The following is a 24,200-nucleotide window of genomic DNA, read 5'->3' on the forward strand; positions in this document are numbered from 1 at the left end:
GAAGAGGAACAAGGAACAGAGGAGACTCAGAAGGAGTACCCTGAGGTAGACGGAAAAGCAGATGAAGGCGTGTTCCGAAAGGCAAGCAGAAAAGAAAAATGTATCAAGGAGGAGAGAGGTGATCAACAGGTCAAACGCTGCTGCTACGTCCAGTAAGGTGAGGGCTGAGAATTGACCATTACTGGGAGGCGGAGGCAGTTGTCCTGATTGGAGTGAGTTTAAGAGAGAACAGGGAATGTGGAATTAAACAGCTGTTATTGTTAAGGGGCCTACTGCAAATGGGAGCTGAGGAATGGGGTAGTAACTTCTGGAGAACTGAGGTCACAAGAAGGTTTTTCTTTTTAAATAAAATGGAAGAGACACTAGCCTGTTTGTATGCTGATGGAAGTGATGTATTGAGTAGGGAGTGGAAAAATTGATAAATGGCAGCAGGTGAGATGGGTAGAATCTGGTTCTTTGACATTCCAGCTTCTAGATGCTACCCACATTCTACCCATTTTTAAAACCAACAACAGGTAAGTCTTCTTCACATCTCTCTGACACTTCGCATCTCTTTGCACTTGGAAGAAATATTCTAATTGTAAGGACCCATTTGATTAGATTGGACCCACCCAGATAATCTCCCCATCTCTAGGTTCTTAACCTTGATCACATATGCAAAATCCTTTTTGTCATGTAAAGTAACATATTCACAGGTTCTGAAGATTAGAACTTGGTCATCTCTCTAGGGTAGCGGTTCTCAACCTGTGGGTCGAGACCCCTTTGGGGGTCGAACGACCCTTTCACAGGGGTCGCCTAAGACCATCGGAAAACACATATATAATTACATATTGTTTTTGTGATTAATCACTATGCTTTAATTATGTTCAATTTGTAACAATGAAAATACCTCCTGCATATCAGATATTTACATTACGATTCATAACAGTAGCAAAATTATAGTTATGAAGTAGCAACGAAAATAATTTTATGGTTGGGGGTCACCACAACATGAGGAACTGTATTAAAGGGTCTCGGCATTAGGAAGGTTGAGAACCACTGCCTAGGGTCATTATTCTACCAAGCACAACATCCTAGAGGTACCAAATACTTGAAAAAGATGTTTGTTTGCGTGTTTTTTTTAAAGCTGCTTTTGATTCCTTTAACCTCATTAGCTCACTTTATAATTACGTAGACTGAGGTAAACTTCTTGTGAGTCCTCATGAATTCTAGCTGATGGGGCTTAATTCTGTGTGCACCTGTATGTGGGCCTCACGCATCTGTCATTTAACTGATGTTAATTAGCTCGGCATTCACTCAGCTATCAGTGGAAGAGAAGACAGTCCCAGATTTAAATCCCACTCTTCTCCTGCAAATAATAGTTTCCAGGTTTCCTTGCATCTGGCTTGTCATTAAATCACATAGTAGAGGCAGGGTGAGACATTAGACAGCAAGAAGAAGGAAGCAGCCATTTCTCCTCCTGCCTCCTGGGGTGGTTTCCCAAATTTCTATAGTCCCAGCAGCTTTGGCTGGAGGCCTGGCTTCTGAATTCTAGTCCGACCACCCCCTCTCTAGGGAGGCTTGTGGCTTCCTGCTCTTGCTAATCTCTGGGGTGGCTTCTTAGTTTTCCTTCACTGTATAATGCATTCTCAATATTAAATTTCCTATATTTGAAATATCCACAGTAGGTTCTATTTTCCAGACTCAACTTTCATCAATAGAATGGAAACTAAAACTGCTAATTTCAATCTTGCCTTCATACGTATAATCTTCCTTACCAATCGGAAAGGGACTCTCTTACTTCAAACATAGAAAGTTGGACAGAAAATCCATTCCCTTTGCTTAGAGGTATATTTAAGAAATTTAGCACCCTCAAGGCATTTCAGACATGAAATATGTGGCTTGATGTTTACTTACTGAGACTGATGTCACAGGGTGAGTTCTACTGGTAGCTGAGAAAGGAATTTCAGGAAGCTACTCTGTGAACTGCGGGGGATTAGATTTCTGAATGATGAGCCGGGAGGTGTTGGTGTCGCAGAGGACAGGGCCATGCCCCAGTGCCATGGCAATCATGGACGCTCAATCATGGCTTTGAGGCACAAAGGACAGGGTAAGGAGAATTCCATATGTCTACGAGTGGTTTCCTCCATGGAAGGAGACGGAAAACTAGGGCAAGAATGCAATTTGGGCTGCTGGGTGGCTGGCTACCACTAATTTCTTTAAAAAAAACACACACACAAAAAACCAATAACACAGACACACAGTGGAAAATGAATAAAGGGAAGCCTGCTCTCTCCTGAATAGTGAGGCTATTAACAAGAAAAGAGGATTAAAAATAATTTGCATACATGATTATTAGGACGGAAAAGGATGACTCTAACTACAGTTCTTGACACAACTTTGTGGCTTTCTGTGACTGAGATAATGTACATAAAGCAGAGACCCCACCATCTGACTAATTAACTCGGCAGCAGGGAGGGAATGGATGAAAGGATAATTAATAGGTCAGAGACCCAATGCTGTGTTATGATTATTTGAATAATATTATGATAATTTGAATAATGCACAAGAGTTTGTGAAAATTGGTTGCTGGCTAGGACTCCAGCTGACAAAACATTTGAATCATGCTCATTTCATACCTCCTGGGTAGCTTTCCTTTCTTCCTGAAAGTACTGAGCATATGTTTGAATATAGGGGGTATAGTTGTGGGGCAGAAAGAAATGGGTGGGAAATGACTGTAAAAAAAAAAAGTACAGTTTTAAGTGTCCGTGGCAGAATTATACAGTTGTAAGTGTCCACAGCAGAATTCTTCCATTTCTGTTCACATTGATGTGACCTTAGCTGGCAAGCCCAGTTGCAGGCAGAGATAACAGACACTTTAGCTTTGAGTTTGCAGCGATGGCTCAGGGAAATGAAAAACTTACTGCCTCCCTCCTGATTTAAAAAAAGAATTACTTAATTAGATCAGGTCTATGGTTGATGGATTTCCATCTTTATTTAGAAAAACAAAAATAATCAGTTTTATTTTAAACAAGTAGGGGTTTGAAACCAAGACATTTATTTAGAATTTTTTAAACACACTGAAAGTTGAGCAGGACCTACACAAAAATTTGTTTTGAAAGTCTTGTAGATTCTGAACTGATGTAGCAGTATTTATAATGTTCTTACACTTGACATTCGTGTGGCCCCATGTCATTTATCATTACAGTGGCTCCCCACCCCCCCTTTTAGTTTCTTTTACTGAGAAGATGGACTTCACTGTCAGCATCCAAGCTGCAATCTAGAACACGGCCTGAGGGTGTTTAGTACAACTAATAAAAAGGCCAACCCGTTTTCCGCTGCATGAGTTTATTTCCTGCTGGCGTTCTGTGTGTTTTATTACTCATACGAAAAGAGTAGCTTCCTTCCACCTTCTCATTAATCCAGGTGCTCATTTGAGGGCAATTTTGCCTTGATACGGGACATTTGGCAATGTCTGGAGATGGTTTTGATTGTCAGGACTTGGGGAAGCTATTGTATCTAGAGAGTAGAGACTAGGGATTCTGCTAAACATCCTGCAATGCACAAACGGCCCCCACAGCAAGGCATTATCCAACCCCAAATGCCAATAATGGTGAGGTGGATAGATTACATTAATCCAAGCGTGGTTATTGTGAATGCCAGAGTGGAAATGGTGCCGCCTTGTTTAAGATCCTCCTTAAAGTTACGTAAGCCTATGTTCTCCACTTCTAAGGTTATGTGTCTAAAGATAGGGAGACGGGGCACCCTATTGCCTATGACTCAATGACTAACTTTTTATGCTCTCATTTTAGATATACATGTTATATGGCTACAATTTGGTTATTAAAAATTAACATTAATGAATGAATAAGTGCAAGTAGTTCCCATTTCCAAGAAGTTGTATATGAACCTATGTCAAACATGAAACTAGGAGATAGAGTGTATATTCTGAAGGGCTGTTCCAATAAGCAGTGGCCTTGGGGGAACTCTAAGTGTATTGATAAACTTTTCCTGCACCCTGATGTGATAGAGCTGTGGGTATCAAGGAAGCTGAGCAAGACTTCAGTACAAAGCTGGGCTCTGTATCTCTGAAGGATACAATCTACATGCCCACCTCCTCAGGGTTGTGGTTTCATTTATTCTCACCAGCTATTTTGTGTGTGTGTTTATTTATTTATTTATTCTCACCAGCTATTTTAAAGAGATTTTATTAAAAGTTTAGTTGAGAGTGTGCCACATATTAACTATTTTGAATAGCAGGTGAATTAAAGGGACAGCTGTATTCCTGAAATAGAACCACAAACAAGGACTGAAGGTTCTTAGGGGATAGCATTGATAGCAATGCTTGTGTTTAAGAATGCTTGTCATAAAATCTGATTAAGAATTTGATTTGTATTTTGAAAGTAGTGATCAGGCTTTTCAACTAGTTTAGAATTTCAGTTTTCCAGCTTAAGTATTCTCTCCTTTATTTCACTTCCTAAACAAAACACTATTAATGTCTAAGTTGTCAAGCAGCCCACAAAAGCAGCTGTATCCAAATAGAAAATACAGAAATGGGGAAAAGTATCATTGTTATGTAGTTAATGACTTGATATAGGACAAGAAATTAAACACATTTTATAATTAAAATGTAATTCTGGAACTATAAACCTATGTAGTCATGTATTACTAAGCAACACTTGAGTTACAAATATATCTAGTTATATAGGTATCTTTGAGAAATAACAGGAATCAGTTAGATGCAGAAATTTCATCAGTTACATAGAGTGAGGATGTGGTGAGAAGATATATGTATCCCTGTGTTCATTGCAGCATTATTTACAATAGCCAAGACATGGAAGCAACCCAAGTATGCATCAATAGACGAGTGGATAAACATACCGTGTTCATGGATTGGTAGAATCAACATCATTAAAATGTCCATACTACCCAAAGCAATCTATAAATTCAACGCACTTCCCATTAAAATACCAACGGCATACTTCACAGATCTAGAACGAACTCTCCAAAAATTCATCTGGAATAAAAAAAGACCCCGAATAGCTGCAGCAATCCTGAGAAAGAACAAAGTAGGTGGGATCTCAATACCAGATATCAAGATGTATTACAAAGCCACTGTTCTCAAAACTGCCTGGTACTGGCACAAGAACAGACATATAGATCAATGGAATAGAATAGAGAACCCAGAAATCGGCCCGAACCAATATGCTCAATTAATATTTGACAAAGGAGGAAAGAACATTCAATGGAGCCAAGATAGTCTCTTCAATAAGTGGTGTTGGGAAAATTGGACAGATATATGCAAGAAAATGAAACTAGACCACCAACTTACACCATACACAAAAATAAACTCAAAATGGATAAAGGACTTAAATGTACGACAGGAAACCATAAAAATTCTAGAAGAATTCAAAGGCAACAAAATCTCAGACATATGCCGAAGCAATTTCTTCACTGATACAGCTCCTAGGGCACTTGAAACTAAAGAGAAAATGAACAAATGGGACTACATCAAAATAAAAAGCTTCTGCACAGCAAAAGAAACCATCAACAAAACAACGAGAAAACCCACTGCGTGGGAAAACATATTTGCCAACGTCATATCTGATAAGGGCCTAATCTCCAAAATTTATAGGGAACTCATACAACTTAACAAAAAGAAGATAAACAATCCAATCAAAAAATGGGCAAAGGATCTAAATAGACACCTTTCAAAAGAGGACATTCAGAAAGCCAAGAGACATATGAAAACATGCTCAAAGTCACTAATCATCCGAGAGATGCAAATCAAAACAACAATGAGGTACCATCTCACACCTGTCAGAATGGCTATCATCAACAAATCAACAAACGACAAGTGCTGGAGAGGATGTGGAGAAAAAGGAACACTCGTGCACTGCTGGTGGGAATGCAGACTGGTGCAGCCACTATGGAAGACAGTATGGAGTTTCCTCAAAAAACAAAACATGGAACTCCCATTTGACCCTGTGATCCCACTTCTAGGAATATATCCCAAGAAACCAGAAACACCAATCAGAAAGGATATATGCACCCATATGTTCATAGCAGCACAATTCACCATAGCTAAGATCTGGAAACAGCCTAAGTGCCCATCAGTAGATGAATGGATTAGAAAACTGTGGTACATCTACACGATGGAATACTATGCTGCTGTAAAAAAGAAGGAACTCTTACAATTTGCAACGGCATGGATGGAGCTGGAGAGCATTATGCTAAGTGAAATAAGCCAGTCAATGAAGGAAAAATACCACATGATCTCACTCATTCATGGATAATAAAGACCATTACAAACTTTTGAACAATAATAGATACAGAGGCAGAGCTGCCTCAAACTGATTGTCAAACTGCAGTGGGAAGGCCAGAGAGGGTTGGCAAGGGCGGGAAAAAAAAGAGAAAAAAAAAAGAAGATGTTATACAAATATGCAATGGAATATTACTCTAGCCATTAAAAAAGAATGAATTTCTACCATTTGCGACAGCATAGATGAACCTAGACAGTATTATGCTAACTGAAATAAGTCAGACAGAGAAAGATAAATAGCATATGATTTCATTTATATGTGGAATTTAAAGAACAAAATAAATGAACAAACAAAACAGAAACAGACTCATAAATACAGAGAACAAACTGAGGGTTGCCAGGTAGGAGGGGGTGAAGGTTTAAGAAGTACAACTACAGCATCGAGATTATAGTCAACTAGAGGACTGGTGCACGAAATTTGTGCACAGAGGGGTCCCCTCAGCCCTGCCTGTGCCCTCTCCAATCCAGGACCCCTCAGGGGATGTCCGATTGCCCCCCCTGCTGGCCTGGTCACACCCCAGTGCCCCCCCCTGCCAGCCTGGTCACCCACGCAGCCTGCTTGTTCAGTCCTTTGGTCGTTCCTCACTAACCCCCCTGCCAGCCTGGTTGTAGGCAGCCATCTTGTGAGGGCATGATGGTCAATTTGCATATTACTTCTTTATTATATAGGATAATATTGTAATAACTATGTATGGTGCCAATGAGTACTGGAATTATCAGAGGGATCACTTCGTAAATTATATAATTGTCTACCACTAGTCTATACACTTGAAACTGATATATAAAATAGTATTGAATGTCAACTGTGATTGAAAAAATAAAATTAAAAAAGAATGTGGAATAATACAATCACCCCTCCTTTCTTTAACTTATGAAGCCTTGTATTTTAAATGCATGTTCCTCACTTTTGAGTCCTTAACATAAAGAAAATTTAATAAAATCCTCCTGTAATAAAACAATAGAGACATCATTTTTTTAACTGTTGTTTTTTGCCATTGGCAGAGGGTTTAGACATAAATAATAAAAGTACACCCACTAACATTCATAAACACAGTAGGAGATGAAGTATGTGGTATTGTACTTTAAATTTTGATTAAATAATAAACCACATTTAAATAATAGGCATATATACACATTATGATGGTAAGATATGAAGAAACAGTTGTGATGCTTAGTTCAGGTAGATAAATTTGGTAGAATATCGGTACATAAAAACACAGTATATTTCAAAATTATGTTGGATTGAAAAACATGACTCCTTTATAACTTTGGGGATTATCAAAATATGCTACTAGACTGTTTAAAGGTATGATCTGGGATTGATGGCTCAAAACTGTAAATGATAAGAAAAGAAAGAATGAGTAACAGACATTAAAAGAAGGGCCACTAAAATACAGAGATCAGTTCTTCAGACATAGACACAACCATAAGTAAGCTGTGAAGTCTTTTCTTAATTCAACAAGTGTCTGATAGACATATGAGAAGTCATTACATGAGGGGCCCCTCTGTGATGTCCCTGAGTGCAAGACAGGAGAGGGATCCAGCAGAGCTAAGGCTGGGAGGATGTGCTTCAGCAGACAAGATGAGCTCTCAAGCCATCTTGTTCTAGCCCAGTGGTTCTCAGTCTTGGCTGCACATTAGAATCACCTGGGAATCTTTTTAAAATCCTGATTTCTGGGCCTCATCCTCCGGAAATTCTGTTTCTTTGTTACTAATGTTGTGTCCCCACCCCATAACAAAGAAACAGAAACATAATTTCCGGAGGATGAGGCCCAGAAATCAGGATTTTAAAAAGATTCCCAGGTGATTCTAATGTGCAGCCAAGGTTGAGAACCACTGTTCTAGCCAGTTCTTCATAGCTCTGAGTAGGGCGACTCCTTTGACTTGTTAACATTAATTAACATCAGCTGACAGTAAAGCAGTGTGGCCCACAGCTTACCCTATGACCCACTATTCTAAAAGCATATCAGCCAGAAGTGTGGTTCCTACCTTCAATTACCATAACACCCAGAAGCCCCTGACTGGGTGGGATTTTTAGTAGGGACTGCAGCTCTCTCACCAGGCATTTTTCTTATTTACCAGCTGTGTGTGAATTTGTGATTTGCAGTAGAACTTTCTTTCCAGCCTTTTCTTCATTTGCTCATCTCCTAGTCTGTATGTTACTCACTCAACGCCACTGAGGATTCTGGTGCCCAATTCATAAAGTTTATCTCTAGTTCCACCCTGAGATGATGTACAACTCAACCCCATGCACTCACTGCTCTAATATCCACCGGAAATGCCTACGACAAGCACCTGGGACTCTGGTTCAGAGCTGCATACAGGAAGTCAACCACAAAAGGAAACTTGGGAAGGAAATGCCTCAGCTTTCTTACCATAGAGGGACTGTGGGTAACTGTGAGAGGTACCCAGTAGCATTCAGACCCAGTTGTTCACAGTAGTAATGATAACCTATAAGCAAAAGGGCCTTTTAAAGTAAGAGGCAAAAAAAAGGCATTTATTCGAGATCAGTAAGAATGCACTGATTCAGGCAGAAGCCCAGATAGTGTTTGGATAAGACAAAGGCAATGGGTGTTTATGAAAAGGGGAAGGGAAACAATTACATCAATAGAAGAAAGGCAGTTTTTATTGATTCAGATAACATAACATCATGATGCTAATTCTAAACAATGTTTTAAAATTTTAGGTCAGTAGTCGTCAGTCCAGGAGTAGTAATATCTGCTTTCCGGTTATCTTTGCAAATAGTTCTTCGGGACACAATGTTGCCCTAGGCCCAGTCCGAGGTTATTTTTCCTTGTTTTAACATTCCAAAGATTTGAAGCATGAGACATGCAAGGCAGTTCCTCTGGCATGGCAGCCCGGCTTCATTTTAAAGTAGCTCCATTTTTTTGGACAGTAACATGCACCTTAATATTGGCTTCCTTCCTTTTTCCCTGCCACTCTCACATTCTCCTATCACCGTTTTTTGAGTTTGCCTTCCAAATAAACTTCTTGCACTCAAGTCCTTGTCTCAAAATCTACTTCAAGGAGAACCCAATTTAAGAGAGTAATTCAAAGTCCAGGAGGGCAACTCCTAATGGTCTTGGCTCATATGAGAGTTCTTGTAGTCCAGTTACTTTTGTCTTTAAAGTCATGGACTAGCTTTTATTCCCTGGTGCATCTCCAAATGTGAAGTCTGAAACTTCAGAAATCCATTCCTTGAACACATCTATGGAACCACTTCTCCCCCATTTAACTACCGCAAACCTACTCTTTGAATTTATCAACACCTGCAGCTTCGAGTCTCCCCTGATTTGAAGTTACTTTCCCCCATGTCTGTATTCTCTGTTGGTCAGTTAATTATACTCACCTGCATCCTTATATATTCTCTTAATCCATGATCACCTTCTACTCTGACCTTGAAAATCCTCAAACATAGATGAGTTGAACCATCTTATTTAGATTCAGCTTTCCACCTCCAATCTTACCCATGTGCTCAATACATTCCAGCTACATAAACCTTCCCATTATTCACTGAAAAAGCTGTGTTCTGTAAGCCACTGTATTCATGTTTCCGGTGTGTTGTTCTGGCCTTTGGAATTCCTGTCTTCCCTGCTTAAAAGAGTGCTGCTTTCCCTGACACTCTCAGGCAGAATTAATTGCTGTCTGTTGTGGTTTTCATATCATTTTACATATACCCATTAGAAAAATCATCACATGGAATTGTAATTATTTATATGTCTGCCTTCTCACCCAGAGTATGGACTTGAGGACTAGGGTAGTCTTTCATCATCAATATCCTGAGTTCCCAAGGTTAGATTGGCAAGAAGATAGCATGTGATGAATGAATAAAAGTTTTTCACTTAAGTTACAGCCCTTTCCCCCCAATACTCCTTCTGATTTTCACAGAAAACAAATTTGTTGCCTGTTATTTCTGTGGGACCTAGTTCTTGTAAAGTCCTTTATAATAGCTTATCTTAACCAGTTGGTATGTGTCATCCCCAATTCTGACATGATCTGCCTGCTGGTTTCTTCTGTTCACATGTCTTCCCCTTCAGCTAGGTGTTTTCAATGACCAACTCAGGCCAGACTGACAGCAATCAGACTGGTTTCTGCCACCACCAAACCCATAAAACAGCTTTGGGCCTAATTTGATTTGCTGTCTCCCAGGTACAGTCCTACCTCCAGACTTCTGCTTAGGTAAACAGATGTCCTTATGGTTTAAGTCTCTGTTAGTTTGGCTTTTAATTAATTGCAGCTAAAAGAAATCCTAGACCAAGAACATATCAAATAAGGGCACATTTAGAGAGACAGACAGAAAGGAGGGGTAGATGAAGGAAATACTGGAGTGAGGAGAAATGAAGAGTGAGGAAGAATTAGCCTATAGAGGCATTATGTCATTGATAATCTTAAACAGAGCATTAAATAAGAAAAAGGCATTGTTTACTGTTAGTTTGGTTTTTAATTAATTGCAGCTAAAAGAAATCCTATACCAAGAACATATCAAATAAGGGCACATTTAGAAAGGCAGACAGAAAGGAGGGGTAGAGGAAGGAAGTACTGGAGTGAGGAGAAATGAAGAGTGAGGAAGAAGTAGCCTATAGAGGCATTATGTCATTGATAAGTCTTAAACAGAGCATTAAATAAGAAAAAGGCATTGTTTGGTAAAAAGAGAAACCAGCATTCTTGAGTGGGATGGTCAATGAATGACTTGAGATAGGAGAGAGTAGGGAAACTAATTTTTCCATAGACAAGAGCAAGCTACTTAAAAACAAACATTTGAGACACAAATGCACGTGAGTTAGCAGAACTCATTATTTCTGACTTATGGAGGACACTATCTATATGAGTAGCAGAATATTATTTCTGAACAATTGAGGGACAGTTGTACTAGGCACTGTGAGGGTGGGGAACAGAGTTCCAATGCTTCCATTGGCAGTGATTTCAGAGCACCCAGCATCACTGAGATCATGTTCACAAGCATTCTTAAAGCCGATCTATGCTGTCCTGGTTATACTAACAACAGCATGACATAGAGCCATTTAATCCTGTTCAGTTTCTTCATTTTTGGAAAAAGGAGAACGAGACGGAAGATTTAAGTCCTTTCAACTCCACCTCTATGGTTCAATGGTCCCAAAGTTGAAATATTTTTTTTTTCTTACAAGTACTCTTAATGCCCTTATATACTAACTAAAGTTCTTAAAAATTTGAGATGGAAGATTTAAGTCCTTTCAACTCCACCTCTATGGTGCAATGGTCCCAAAGTTGAAAGATTTTTTTTCTTACAAGTACTCTTAATGCCCTTATATACTAACTAAAGTTCTTAAAAATTATAATAAAAGTATTTAAAAGTAAGGAATTGAAGAAGGTTCTCAAGAAAATTTTATTTTATTTTTCAATACATTTTTTATGAACCAAATTGCTTCTCACAGAGAATTCTCTACTTTTCCTACTTTTGAATGCTTGTTGCTTTTAGCCCATTAGCTAGGCAATTAATGCTCTGAGTTGTATTTCAAGCACTAAGTTTTGTCAATACTAAATAAATAATGACAGTATTTCTTTTCTGCTTCTGGGATTATAGACCATGATAATTAAAAATTTTTAATTTTCAGACCAGTGAAACATTTCTCTTTCTCAAAGAGCAGACAATTTCAAGGATAACATATACAACCTACATTGCACCCATATTAGAAAAATAGCTTCTTTATGGTAGAGAAACAAACAAAAATCCAGTGGCTTAGGATGTGCTGGACAAGTTCTGGTTCCCGTGGAAACCAGTGTTCGCAGATTCTGACAGCACATGGTCACCTGATGATCTTGGCTCAAACAGCTGCACACAGCATCTCAGTTCACTGTGTCAAATGGAAAATAACCCAAAACTCACTACTGAAAATTCACGAGGCACCTTGACAGATGTTGACAATGGCGTTGGCTACACTAGAGCAGACACGACTTAGAACTACCCATGAGCATTAGAAGATCTTGAGACATTAAATCTGTGTGCTTCCAAAATTGTACTTGTGAGAATAAATAAATTACTATACTTTCTTTTTTTAAATTATATGGGTTAAAATTTATGTGATTAGTTGGTTCTATTTCTAGTGTCCTTTTAAAAGTAGGGCGTGTGTTTCTCTAAATGCAGGAAATAAGGACAATCCTGTATACTCTTTGGTAGTATTTAGCCCTGTAATGTATATGAACTGCAAATATTTCTTAGGCTACAAAATAATATGAATGATTCATTCCAACATGACTTAAAAAGCTTTTGTTTTTAACCTTGGGGAACATACTTGTATTGAGGGTATGTTCCGTTGTTATTGTTTTGTTTTGTTCTCTTTTGGTCTGAACTTCATCTCATTTTGTTCCCCTCAAGGCTATGGTGTGAGGGATAATTAAATTTGTATTGAGTTTGTGAACCCTGTGGAGAAAAGATTTATATCCACCTAGGAAATCTTGGAGGCATGACGTTTTGTGCACAAATTCTGGGATTTATGTTGTTATCTTATTAGAAATCTTGAGGGTTAGCCAAGAAGTAGAAATGTAGAGCACACCTAAAAATCTGGGAAAAACTGGAAAGACTGAGACTGAGAAATATGAAACATTTAGTCTTTTTCAGAATTTGTCCTGAGGTAACGGCAGACAATTATCTAGATAAGATTGGGTGAATAGAAGCACACTAAGAACTAATTTTTGAAATGATATATAAAGGCTCGTATGGTATCTAATTATAAATGATAGGGTTCATACATAATTGTTTAAATATTTAATCAATGAAAAACATTTTTATCAATCATGTTTACCAGTGGTGAATTTCAAGGTAGACATACAATGGTATTCAATAGGAAAAAATTGTAAACTGAAATTATAGTAAATTCCTTAATCATTTCCTTGTATACAAAATGAGAATGTCTATTGAGTATGACATTTGGTGGTTAATGATCCACTGAGTACTGAATATACATAGAGAACATGTTTCCAGAACTCTTGAAGAACACTTAAACTGTGTGTAAACTTAATTGCTTTATAGAAGCTGGCTTTATTATTCAGTGAAATATTTTTAAGAGCGTGAAATGATTAATAATAAACATTATTGTTAATTATTAATAAAGAGTATCATCTGGAAAAACACAAGCCTTTCTGTGGAATACTGAATGCAGGGTCATAATGGAGGGGAAGAGCTGGGTCAGCACAGCCATGTGTTAAGTCGGAAGGTAGGCATGAGCATCCAGGTAAAAACAAAAGCTCTTATGTCCTGAAAATGTTCATATGCAAATTCCTGCTGGCTAGCTGTTGCCATAGACAACAACAATAATAGCAATAACAACAATACAGCTGCAGATTGGTCTTTTGAACTTATATTTTGATGAAATTCTCCAACATTTTGCTGGTTTATTAAAAGCCAGCCCTTTCTGGGTTACCTTGATTGATATTTTTGCAAAGAGCACATTTCTGGTGATCAGTTAAGCCTTGGGAAACATTCCTTTCCACTTCAAACCAAACGAAACCAAAACAAAGAGATCAGAGTCAGCAGGTACCATTTTCTGGCAAAGGATGCCTTGACTGAAATCTTTATTGAATGTAAAAGTATTATCATATTCATTATTCCATGTTCATTGATTAGAAGATTTTGTGTCAGTTTCCCCCCAAATTGATCTCAATGCCATCACAGTGATAATTAAACAGGAGTGTGTGTGTGTGTGTGTGTGTGTGTGTGTGTGTGTGTGGTGTGTGTGTGTGTGTGTGTGTGCGTGTGTGTGTGTGTGTAAATGACAATCTGACTCTAAAATTTATCTGAAATGAAGAGCCAAGAATTACAAGACATTCTTGAAAAAGAATAAAGCTGGATGCCTTCACTGCCAGATACAAAAACTTGTTATTGTAAAGCTACCCAAATTAAGACACTGTAATATGGCAGTAAAAATAAACAAATAGTCCAGTGAACAGAATAGAGTTTCCAAAAACAGAACTACACACATATGTCATTTGATTTATGACTGCCTGAACATGACAAAAGTGGCACTGCAGTGCAGAGGGAAAAGGATGGTCTTTTTAATAAATGACAGTAAGTCAATTGGCTATCCATAAAGGAAAGAAGTTTATCCTGACCTCTATATTACACTAAACACAGAAATAGACACACAACAATTTACTCAAAATAGATTAAAGACATGTAAACATAGGTCTGAAACTGTAAAATTCCTGAAGAAAACATAGAAAAAATATTTTTAAAATAAGATGAAGAAAGTACTGACAATAAAGGAATAATTTGAAAAATTAGACTACATTAAAATTACAAACATTTTTCACCAAAAGACATCATTAAGATTGTGAAAAGGCAAGGAACAGAGAGGGAGATTTTTTCAACATATAACTTACAAAGAGCTCATATGCAAGCTAACCCAAATAAATCAATAATAAAGAAATAATAAACCATCCCAATAGAAAAATGAACAAGAAATTTGGGCAGAGAATATATGAAAGGCCAATAAATCTATTAACCTCATTAGTCATCAGGGAAATGCAAAACACCACCACCAACAACAAAAATAAAAAAAAACCAACCACAGTGAGAAATAGCTTCACACTTACTAAAATGTAAAAGACTGATAATATCAGGTGTTAACAAAGATATAGATAACTGGAATGCTCATAAATTGTTGGTGGAAGTATCTAATAAATTTGGACATAAGCTTACTCTATTACCAGCAATTTTTACCCCTGAATATATATGCCCCAAAGAAATTTGCATATGTGTTCACCAAAATAGATGTATAAGAATATTTTTAGCAGCACTATTTATAATAGTGTACATCTGAAAATAATGCATTGTTCATCATTTGAATGAGTCATATACAGACAATAGAGTAAAAAAATTATCACCATGTGTAACAATATGGAGACTATCACAAACATAGTGTTTAACAAAAGCAGACACAAAAAGAGTTACACACTGTATGATTTCATATGCATAAAGCTCAAAAAGTGACAAAGCTAATTAGAAGTCAAAATAGCGGTTACCTTGATGGGGTGGTGACTGAGAGAGGGCATGAGAAGGCTATCTGAAGAGTTAGTAATACTGTTTCTCCATTGGGATGATGGATACATGGGTATGTTCACTTTGTGAAAATTCAATATTGTACATTTATGTTATTTACATTTCTATATTATTCTATACTTTAATAAAAGGTTCATTAAAAAGTCATTATCTTACTTGCACATACTAGTAATTCAAGCTTGATGGAAGACAGCTTGGCAATATCCATGAAAATTTTAATACATTTATAGCCTTCAATCAGGCAATTTCACATTTAGGAAATTACCCTCCTATAAGACTCAAACAAAGGCACACAGATAAGGTCATTGCCCCATTGATTATTCCCTTCTGTCGGCCCACTGTCATTCCATGCTTTCATGGCACCATGTTGGTTTAGTTTACCCTTTCTCTCCGGCATTTCTTCTTGGTCTTCACTGGTGCTGCCTCCTCTTCCACCCCTCTGCTGGCCCCACAACTCTGCCCTGTGCCCTCATCACTTCCTTCTAAGCTCTTTCCCCATATAACTTATTTCTGTCTAGTAGCTTTAGGTGCTTTCTAGATGCTCCCAATTTTATTTCTCTAGTCCCTATGTCTCCCCTAAGCTCTAGGTTCATAATCCAATGTCCAGCTTGGCATTCCTTCCTGGCTATTTAACAGGTGTAGCAGATTTAATATATTCAAAATAAAATTCTTCATATCTTGCATGGTCAAGCTCATTTTTGTCCAGTCTTCTCCATCTCAGAAAATTACACTGTCATCCTCCCAGTTGTTTAGGACCCATATCTAGGACTAATCCATTACTTGTCCCCCCTTTTTTTACTGTCCATTTAATCTTTCTTCAAGATGAACATTGTGTTTGAATCTGCTCACTTCTCTTCGTCTCCACTGTTATCATTAGAGTCATTAAATCCCAAGTAGTTGATTTAAAGAGGCTCTTAGATGGTTTCTCTAATTCAGTTCTTCCGTTTTGTGGTTCATTTTCTTGTCAGAGTATTCCTTTAAATCATAAACCAAATCATGCCACTCTCTTCCTTGAGACTTTAAATGGTTTCCCATTGCTTTTAAATTGAAATCTAGACTCTTCCCCACAATGATTTATAACCCTGCCTTTTCCAGTTTCTTCCTTATATGATGCACCTCTTGTTACCAAATTTTCCCCTTGCTCTCTGAACCCCAGTCATGCACCCCAATACCTTCCTCTCTCATGGGTCTTTGTATTTGCTTTTCCCTTTGCTCTGAATGATCTTGCTCTATAGATAGTGACTAATTCTTACCCTTTAAGCTTCTGCTCAAATGTCCCCTACCCAGAAAAGTGTTTCCTGACCTCCCTAATCTAAACAGGCCTCTCCAGTTACTCATTGTCTCATCCCTCTATTTCCTTCATGGCATTTGTCATTAGCTGAGTCATTTAAAATATGTATCTATTTACAATCTGTAATCACTTTATTTCTTTATTTACATATTTTCTTCTTTACTGAAATGCAAGCTGAATGATGGCAAGGTTCTTGTTTGTTTGCCTTATTCATCAGCACCTAATATAGTTGCTAGAAATGGTAGACATACAAAAAATTTTTAAGAAATAAATAAATTGCAACATTATTTGATATATTGAAAACAATATATTATGATATATTGAAAATATATTTTGATATATTATGATATATTGAAAACAATAATGTACTGGTTAAATAAACTAGTCTAGTTATGTAGTAGAGTACTCTGAAAGCATTACAAAGAATGATATCTGAATAAACTAAAGTGAAAAAAAATATATCATACAGCTGAGAAATTCAGAAAGCAATATCCCTAAAAAGAATTGAAATGGATCTAGTGAAAGACATTTTCAGTTATATAGTGTGCACATAGGTGGATTTCTGGGCCTCAAGTGGTGAGTCCAAAGTTTCTCCTGTCATGGATCTCATCTGGGGGTGAATTTCCCCCGGAGATATTTGACAATGACTAAAGACATTCTTGATTTTCACAACTTGGGGGAAGGGAGGAGGTGCTGCTGGCATCTAGTGGGTAGAGATCTGGAATGCTACTAAGCATCCTGAAATACACAGGACAACCCCCCTCCCCTCCCCAACACACACACACAAAAGATTTATTCCGCTGCCAATAGTGCTGAGGTAGAGAAACTCGGTGGGGGATGCAGTGTATCTGTCTGTAACTACCTGATGTCTGCTTGGAGACGTGAGCAACGTGGAGTGGTGGGTCTTCACTTTTGTAAAACTGCCCTCATCCAGCAGCCATTCTTTGTGATAATAACTGACATATTTACTACCAACTATCAGAATAATCAGGATTTCCCCAAGTTTCTCAGCCTGAGTAATTTCCTAATTTTTAGTAGTTTTCTGCGTAGTTCAAACTTAAGACATATTTCTAAAATATTTTAGGAGGCATTTGCTTTGTGACTGCCCTCTGCCTCTCTTCTCTAGTGGATAATTAGAAGGATTTATTCTCTGGAGATGTCAAGTAGGCACCTCTCTCATTACCTCAATTCACTCCAAGAAAAATAAATCAGTATCCACATGAAAGGGCAGGAAGTGTTCAAGGGAGCTGTTTCAATCCAGAAAAAAAATAATCTCTACTGTGTATAATCAGAAAGCTGATGAAGAATTCTTTACTTTCTCAATTTGCAATAACCTTCTTACATCCCCAAAACTGTGTTGAGGCAGAATTTATAACTTGCTCAATTTACAGTACAAAGAAGAGCCTTTACTCACTAGTTGTTTTTTGTTTTTTTCAATCAGTGCAGGTCAAGTTCCAGGGTCATGTGAGGCGGGAGGGGACCATATGTTTCCCAGGACAGGGTGAAGATATCAGTTTGAGTAGAAATAATGTTCTCATCTATCTTTTAGAAGGGCACAATGAGAGACAATCAAGTAAGTGCCAGGGAATAGCATGTTCTTGAGGTTAATGCATGAAGAGAAGAAAAATACTGCAAGAAGGTGGGGAATAAGCCTGGAATGGCGTTTCTTCCAAGTCATGGCTCTTGAGATGAGAGGGGACATTTCCCTGAAAGACCTTCATAATGGTGGGTGTCACACTCCTCCCTATGCTAAGCATGGCCAGGGAAGAGAGAGGGCAAGAAGTTCTCTGAAATGAGATTACCATTAGGGCCCTTGTCTTGGTCATTTCAGGATGTTATAATGTAGTGCCATGGACTGTGTGGCATGTAAACAACAGAACTTGTATCTGTCTGTAACGACCTGATGTCTGCTTGGAGACATGTCAACATGGAGTGGTGGGTCTTCACGTCTGTAAAACTGCCCACATCCAGCAGCCATCCTTTGTGATAGTAACTGACATATTTACTTCCGTCCAAGATCAAGGCAGCAAGGGCTGTTCTGATGAGGGCTTGCTCCTGGATTGCAGACCAGGTTGTACACTGCTGACTTCTCATTGTATTCTCATTTGGCAGAAAAAGAAGGCGAGAGCACTCCTGGTTCTTTTATTTTTTATTTTTATAAAAGCACTAATCCCATTCATGGGGAGCTAGACCCTCATGACCTAATTATCTCCTAAAGACCCTACCTCTAAATACCATCACATAGGGGTTAGGATGTCACAGTGGGATTTCAAGTTTATTGCAGCCTAGCCCAATATTTTGGACCCTAGGTCAGGAGAAAAGGTCTTTTAAAATTTGCTAATACAAGGCAAAATGAGAGAATGACTTCTCTATGTCCATCTCCACAAGGTAACTATTTTATGACCTGCTTTCCCTTTTATGATTGTGGGAAGACCTTGGAGGTGATGAGTACAGGGTGAAGAAGTGTCAGGTCTCAAAGTCCCTTGGGATCAACTCAAGCCCCAAATTCCTCTCAGAAGGTGGGGGAAGCAGTGGGCAGCACACCTTCCTACACATCCTCATTCAGGCATGTCTGACCTCCACCATCTCCAAATAGTGTGGGAAAGTCAGGAGGCACGGGCTGACGGGGTCTAATCTCTTTGACTGAGTGCAGGCTCTGATACCAGACTCCATATTCAGATCCCAGCTCCAACCTTCTGTGCAATCTGGGGGAAGTTACTGCCTCCGTTTCCTTAATGACAATGATCATATTTACCTCTCTGGGATTAGGAAAAGATGAAATGAGTAAGTGCATGTAAAGCACCTATCACAGTGCCTGGCACTTAATAAATGCTCAATAAATATGATTTGCTGCTATGATCACTATTAATAATGCCAATAAGAACAATATATCTGTTCTCCCATGGTGATTATGGTGAATAAGAAGTCAAGTAGGGGAAGATGTCAATTCTACTACAATTCAAATGAGTTCTGGTGATTGAGACCAAGGGAGAATAAGAATAATAGAGAATGGCACGTCCTTTGTCTTAAGAGCTACTAAATACATTCATACTCAGGCAACTTGGTTCACCTCCACCTCCCTGCTGTGCCAGTTCAGTGTCTCCCAAGGGCATCCTGCTCTCCAGGGCCCACACCTCTTCACTGGCTTCCATCTTGAGCCCTTGTCCTCTCTTTTTCATTCTGACTCCACCCCTTCTATGCTAAATCCTACTCTCTTTCTCTAGAATGCCTCTCAAACTTATCTCTGTTCCCTCTCTCTCATTCCAATTAGCTGGCTCTTCTTGTCACACTTGACTGTGCTCCTCTCACCTCAGGCCCCTTTGGTAGAGAAAGGACCTTTGTTCACAGCAGTTATCCCAGCTTTCAGCACACGATCGGTTCTCAACAGCAGTTGGTGGGACGTGGTGCCCATGTATCATACTCGTGAAAACACTGCCTCAGATAATCTAGGATTGTAATTTAACTCTTTACATTTATGCCGTGTCCCCCTACCCAGAATGGAAACTCCTTGAGAAGGAAAATATATTTATTTACGTTTGTCTAATAATATATTACAGTCGCCACCAGTGCCCTGCTCCTCCTTCCTCAGATGTTACCACTGTGTGCACACAGACACAGCTTCCAGATCCAAGATCACATCTCTTTGCCTAAGGACTTTCTTTGGCAGCTGGCACATACTCCGCCAGGTCCCACCATGTAGTTGCACAAGGCAGGCCAGAAATGTCAGAGGATCAATATTCACCACCCAGAGCAGCCCTCAACCAGTAAATGCTGGAATTGGTGTAGAATACCTCCCCCCTTGGTGAGACAAATAAGGTGGATGTTCTGTTAGTTACCAGCAAGATTTAGCTCCAATTACAGGGGATAACTTGATATGGTGAAAGGACAAAGCAGAAACATACTCTCCTCCCTCTCCTCTATCTTGTCTTGTAGGGCTGGGCCCTCAGCCCAAGCCCCCTCCTTTTCTGAGTGACCACAAGAATGTCGGTATTGTCCTAACTCCCCCAACCACCACCTGAGTGGACCAATGAAGCTCCAGGAATGCAGCTAAGGTCCTGATAAGGCTATAGTGGGGGACGGCCCAAGCCTCAGAATGTGCTGGTCACTTCCTGACCTTTGTGCTGTAAGACCCTGTTGAAAAACCCTTACCTAAGTGACCAGTCTCTGTAACCCACGTCACTTACCTAAGCCCACCCAAATGACTAGCCCTATATAACCTTTGTTCTCCGGGGGATCGGGCGCTCGGCTCACTGCTGCGTCGGAAGGAGGCTGGGGGCCAAACCCGGGTTTGAATAAAGAGTCTTTGCTTTTGCATCGGAAAAGGCTCCCTGGTGGTTGATTATTGGGGACCCCGAACTCTGGGCATAACAATGGCACACCTTACCAGTATTGGTTGCTGTCTTAGTCCATGTGGGCTGCTATAAAAAAAATATACAGATTGAGTAGCTTATAAAAAAAACACAGAAATTTATATCTCAGTTTTGGAATCAGGGTCCAAGATCAAGGTGCCCAGCATTGGTCAAGTTCTAGTGAGGGTCCTTTTCACTCTCATAGCCTGAGCCTGTGCATTCATGTGTCTGAACAGGGGAGTGACCTCAGAGGTCTCTTTTATAAGAACACTAATCCCATTCATGACCTAAGTACCTCTCAAAGGCCCTACCTTTTAATACCATCATCTTTGAGGGTTACAATTCCAACATATGAATTGGGGGCAGGAGACATACTCCTTCAGAACATAGCAGCTGCCTACCCTGTCTTGTCTCCTTTACCAGTGTTTTCTAAGTTTACTTTCCAAATAAAGGACCAGCACTGAATCCTTCAAAATCAGGATCTGCTTGTGGGAGGACCCAGACTAAAACAGATATGGAAAAAGTTGTACAAGAATCTTGCTTTCCAGGCCAGTGAGTTAATGGCACCAGGGACTGAGAAAAATAGTTGGAGCTGCTCTTTTGTGAGACAAGAAACTAAAATGTTTGTTCTGAGAAGTCATGGGAGAGGAGAGTGAGTGACACAAAGCTGTTCCCTGGGGCAATGGAAAGAGAAGCCCAGGGCAGATGGAAGACCTGGGGGTAGGGTGGGCGAGACATATCACAGAAATCACCTGTGGGGACAGCTGGACATCTGACATATTCGTATCATTCAGAACCTTTAACTCGGGGCTAAGGCACACATTACCCACTGAATTCTTACTGAATGACTGCATAAATAAATATACTGCTTTATCTTTTGATAGGCACATAGATTAGTAATCAATAATAATCATTTTCTGTACTCTTTGGTTGAAATTGCTTTTGCTTCAAAGTACACCTATTCATATTAATTTATTTCCTCAGTCATTCTACCCCTACGTCAATACACACACACACACACACACTCACAAAATATATAGTCAAACACTCACAGAATTTACTACTGGTGTTGCTCAGAAAAGCCAAGGAAAATAGAACTCATTTAATCATTCAACAAATATTTATAAGTTTTTGCAGACTCAAAGGTGGAAAAATAGGGTTCTTGTCTTCCAAAAGGTCACAGTCTGAATTTTGGTCATTATTCTTTCTCCAACACTCTTCCTTCTGTGTGGACCACTGGTGAGTCATTCCATGGAAATACCTAGGTCTCATTCAGTTTTACTTGATGAGGACAAACTTTCTGCGCCATTTGTATATCTCTAGCCTTTTTTCTTCAAAGAAAACTCTTGAATATCCTTCACAACATCTAGCTCAGGGCTAACACACAGATTAACTACCCACTGAATTCTTACTGAAGTCTTAGAAAAGTCGATGGATAAAATGAAGGGGAGAGGAAGGAAAATAGTAAAGAGGCTTAAGCTGTAAGTTACAAATCTACTGATTCTGACTTTAACCTTCAAAGAGAAAGAAAAATTGTTTCTGGCTTGAAAAGAACAATTATGCACTTTTGCCTGTTTTCAGGCTCAATTCTCCTAGAAGCCCTTAAAAGATAAACCCAAGAATAAATCACCTTGAAAAATAGACTTGGAATCTGAGTGGGGCTGCATTGTTTGCTTTTTGCTCTTCTCTACATGTGATGGGTGTTTAAATAAGCATTATTTGACCATAACAAATTCATCTAATGGACTTACAGGTATAGTTCACTAATGTACCATGATTTTCACCACTATCTATACTAATAAAAGGGTAATATGCTAATTAGACAGGACAAAGCCACGGTGGCGGGGGCTGAGGCAGAGGTGGTTAGGGACAATCAGGCAGGCAGGGGAGAGCAGTTAGGGGTGATCAGGCCAGCAGACAGAGGTGGTTAGGGGCGATCAGTCAGGCAGGCAGAGGTGGTTAGGGGCGATCAGGCAGGCAGGGGAGAGCAGTTAGGGGCGATCAGGTGGTGATCATGCAGGCAGGTGAGTGGTTATGAGCCAGCAGTCCTGGATTGGGAAGAATGTCTGGTTTAATTAGCATATTATGCTTTTGTTATTATCTACACTAATAAAAGAGAAATATGCAAATTGGCATCACTCTGCTACACCCACAAACCACGCCCACCAGCCAATCAGGAGCTAGTATGCAAATTAACCCAACCAAGATGGCGGTGGCTATGGAGCTAGAGTGAGCAGGAGGCTTGGGTTGCCCCCGGCAATGGAGGAAGCCAAGCTTCCCGCCCACCCTGGCCAGCCTTGGCCTCTGCTCAAGGCTACAAAGTTTCAATTATAGAAGATAAATAAATCTCAGATACCTGCTTCCCTTCGCTCAAGGAGGTGCTGAAAAAAAAAAGAAAAAAAAGAGGGGCTGGGAGCTTGGGTCGCCAGGGGCCATGGCCAGCCTGCAAACAGCCATCAGCCCCTCACCCAGGCTGGCCAGGCACCCCAGCAGGCTGGTAGTGGTGGGGGGGCTTTGGGGGTGATAAGGCCAGTGGAGAGGGGCAGTTGTGGGTGAGCAGGCTGGCAGGGGGGGCAGTTGGGGGAAAGCAGGCCAGCAGGGACGGCAGGTGGGAACGAGCAGGCTGGCAGGGGGTGGCAGTTGGGGGCAAGCACACCGGCAGGGGGGGCACAGTTGGGGTGCTTAGGCTGGCTGGGGCAGGCAGTTCGGGGCAAGCAGGCCAGCAGGGGGGGCAGTTGGGGGTGATCAGGCTGGTGGGGGGGTGGTATTTGGGGCAAGCAGGCCAGCAGCAGGGTCAGTTGGGGGCGAGCAGTCTGGCAGACAGAGTGGTTAGGGGCAATCAGGCAGGTGAGCAGTTAGGAGCCAGCAGTCCCAGATTGCGAGAGGGATATCCTATTGCTGGTTTAGGCCCGATCCCTGTAAAACGGCAGTAGGACATCCTTCGAGGGGTCCCAGATTGGAGAGGGTGCAGGCTGGGCTGAGGAAAACCCCCTCCCCCGTGCACAAATTTTGTTCACTGGGCCACTAGTAGATAATAATTAAGAACTATAAGAATCCAGGGAGGCTGGGCTGAGGAACACCCCCTTCCCCGTGCACAAATTTCATGCACTGGGCCATTAGTAGATAATAATTAAGAACTATAAGAATCCAGGGATGGGCACAAATCATTCCTGATTATGGGATTTGTCAAAGATTAATTAATTAATTAATTCAATATTTATTTAT

General features: G+C 39.8%; 1 long non-coding RNA gene across 1 annotated transcript; it reads right to left on the minus strand.

The window, feature by feature from the left end:
• Positions 1 to 1,889: 1,889 nt before the first annotated feature.
• LOC106724938 lies at positions 1,890 to 20,993 on the minus strand. Its single transcript, XR_001360763.1, has 3 exons — positions 20,496 to 20,993; positions 6,144 to 6,150; positions 1,890 to 1,901 (listed from the first exon to the last, which is right to left on the minus strand). It is a non-coding gene; the product is annotated as an uncharacterized LOC106724938 (long non-coding RNA).
• Positions 20,994 to 24,200: the final 3,207 nt, after the last annotated feature.

Source organism: Myotis brandtii, unplaced genomic scaffold (assembly GCF_000412655.1).
Source record: "Myotis brandtii unplaced genomic scaffold, ASM41265v1 scaffold125, whole genome shotgun sequence".
NCBI classification, from domain to species: Eukaryota; Metazoa; Chordata; class Mammalia; order Chiroptera; family Vespertilionidae; genus Myotis; species Myotis brandtii.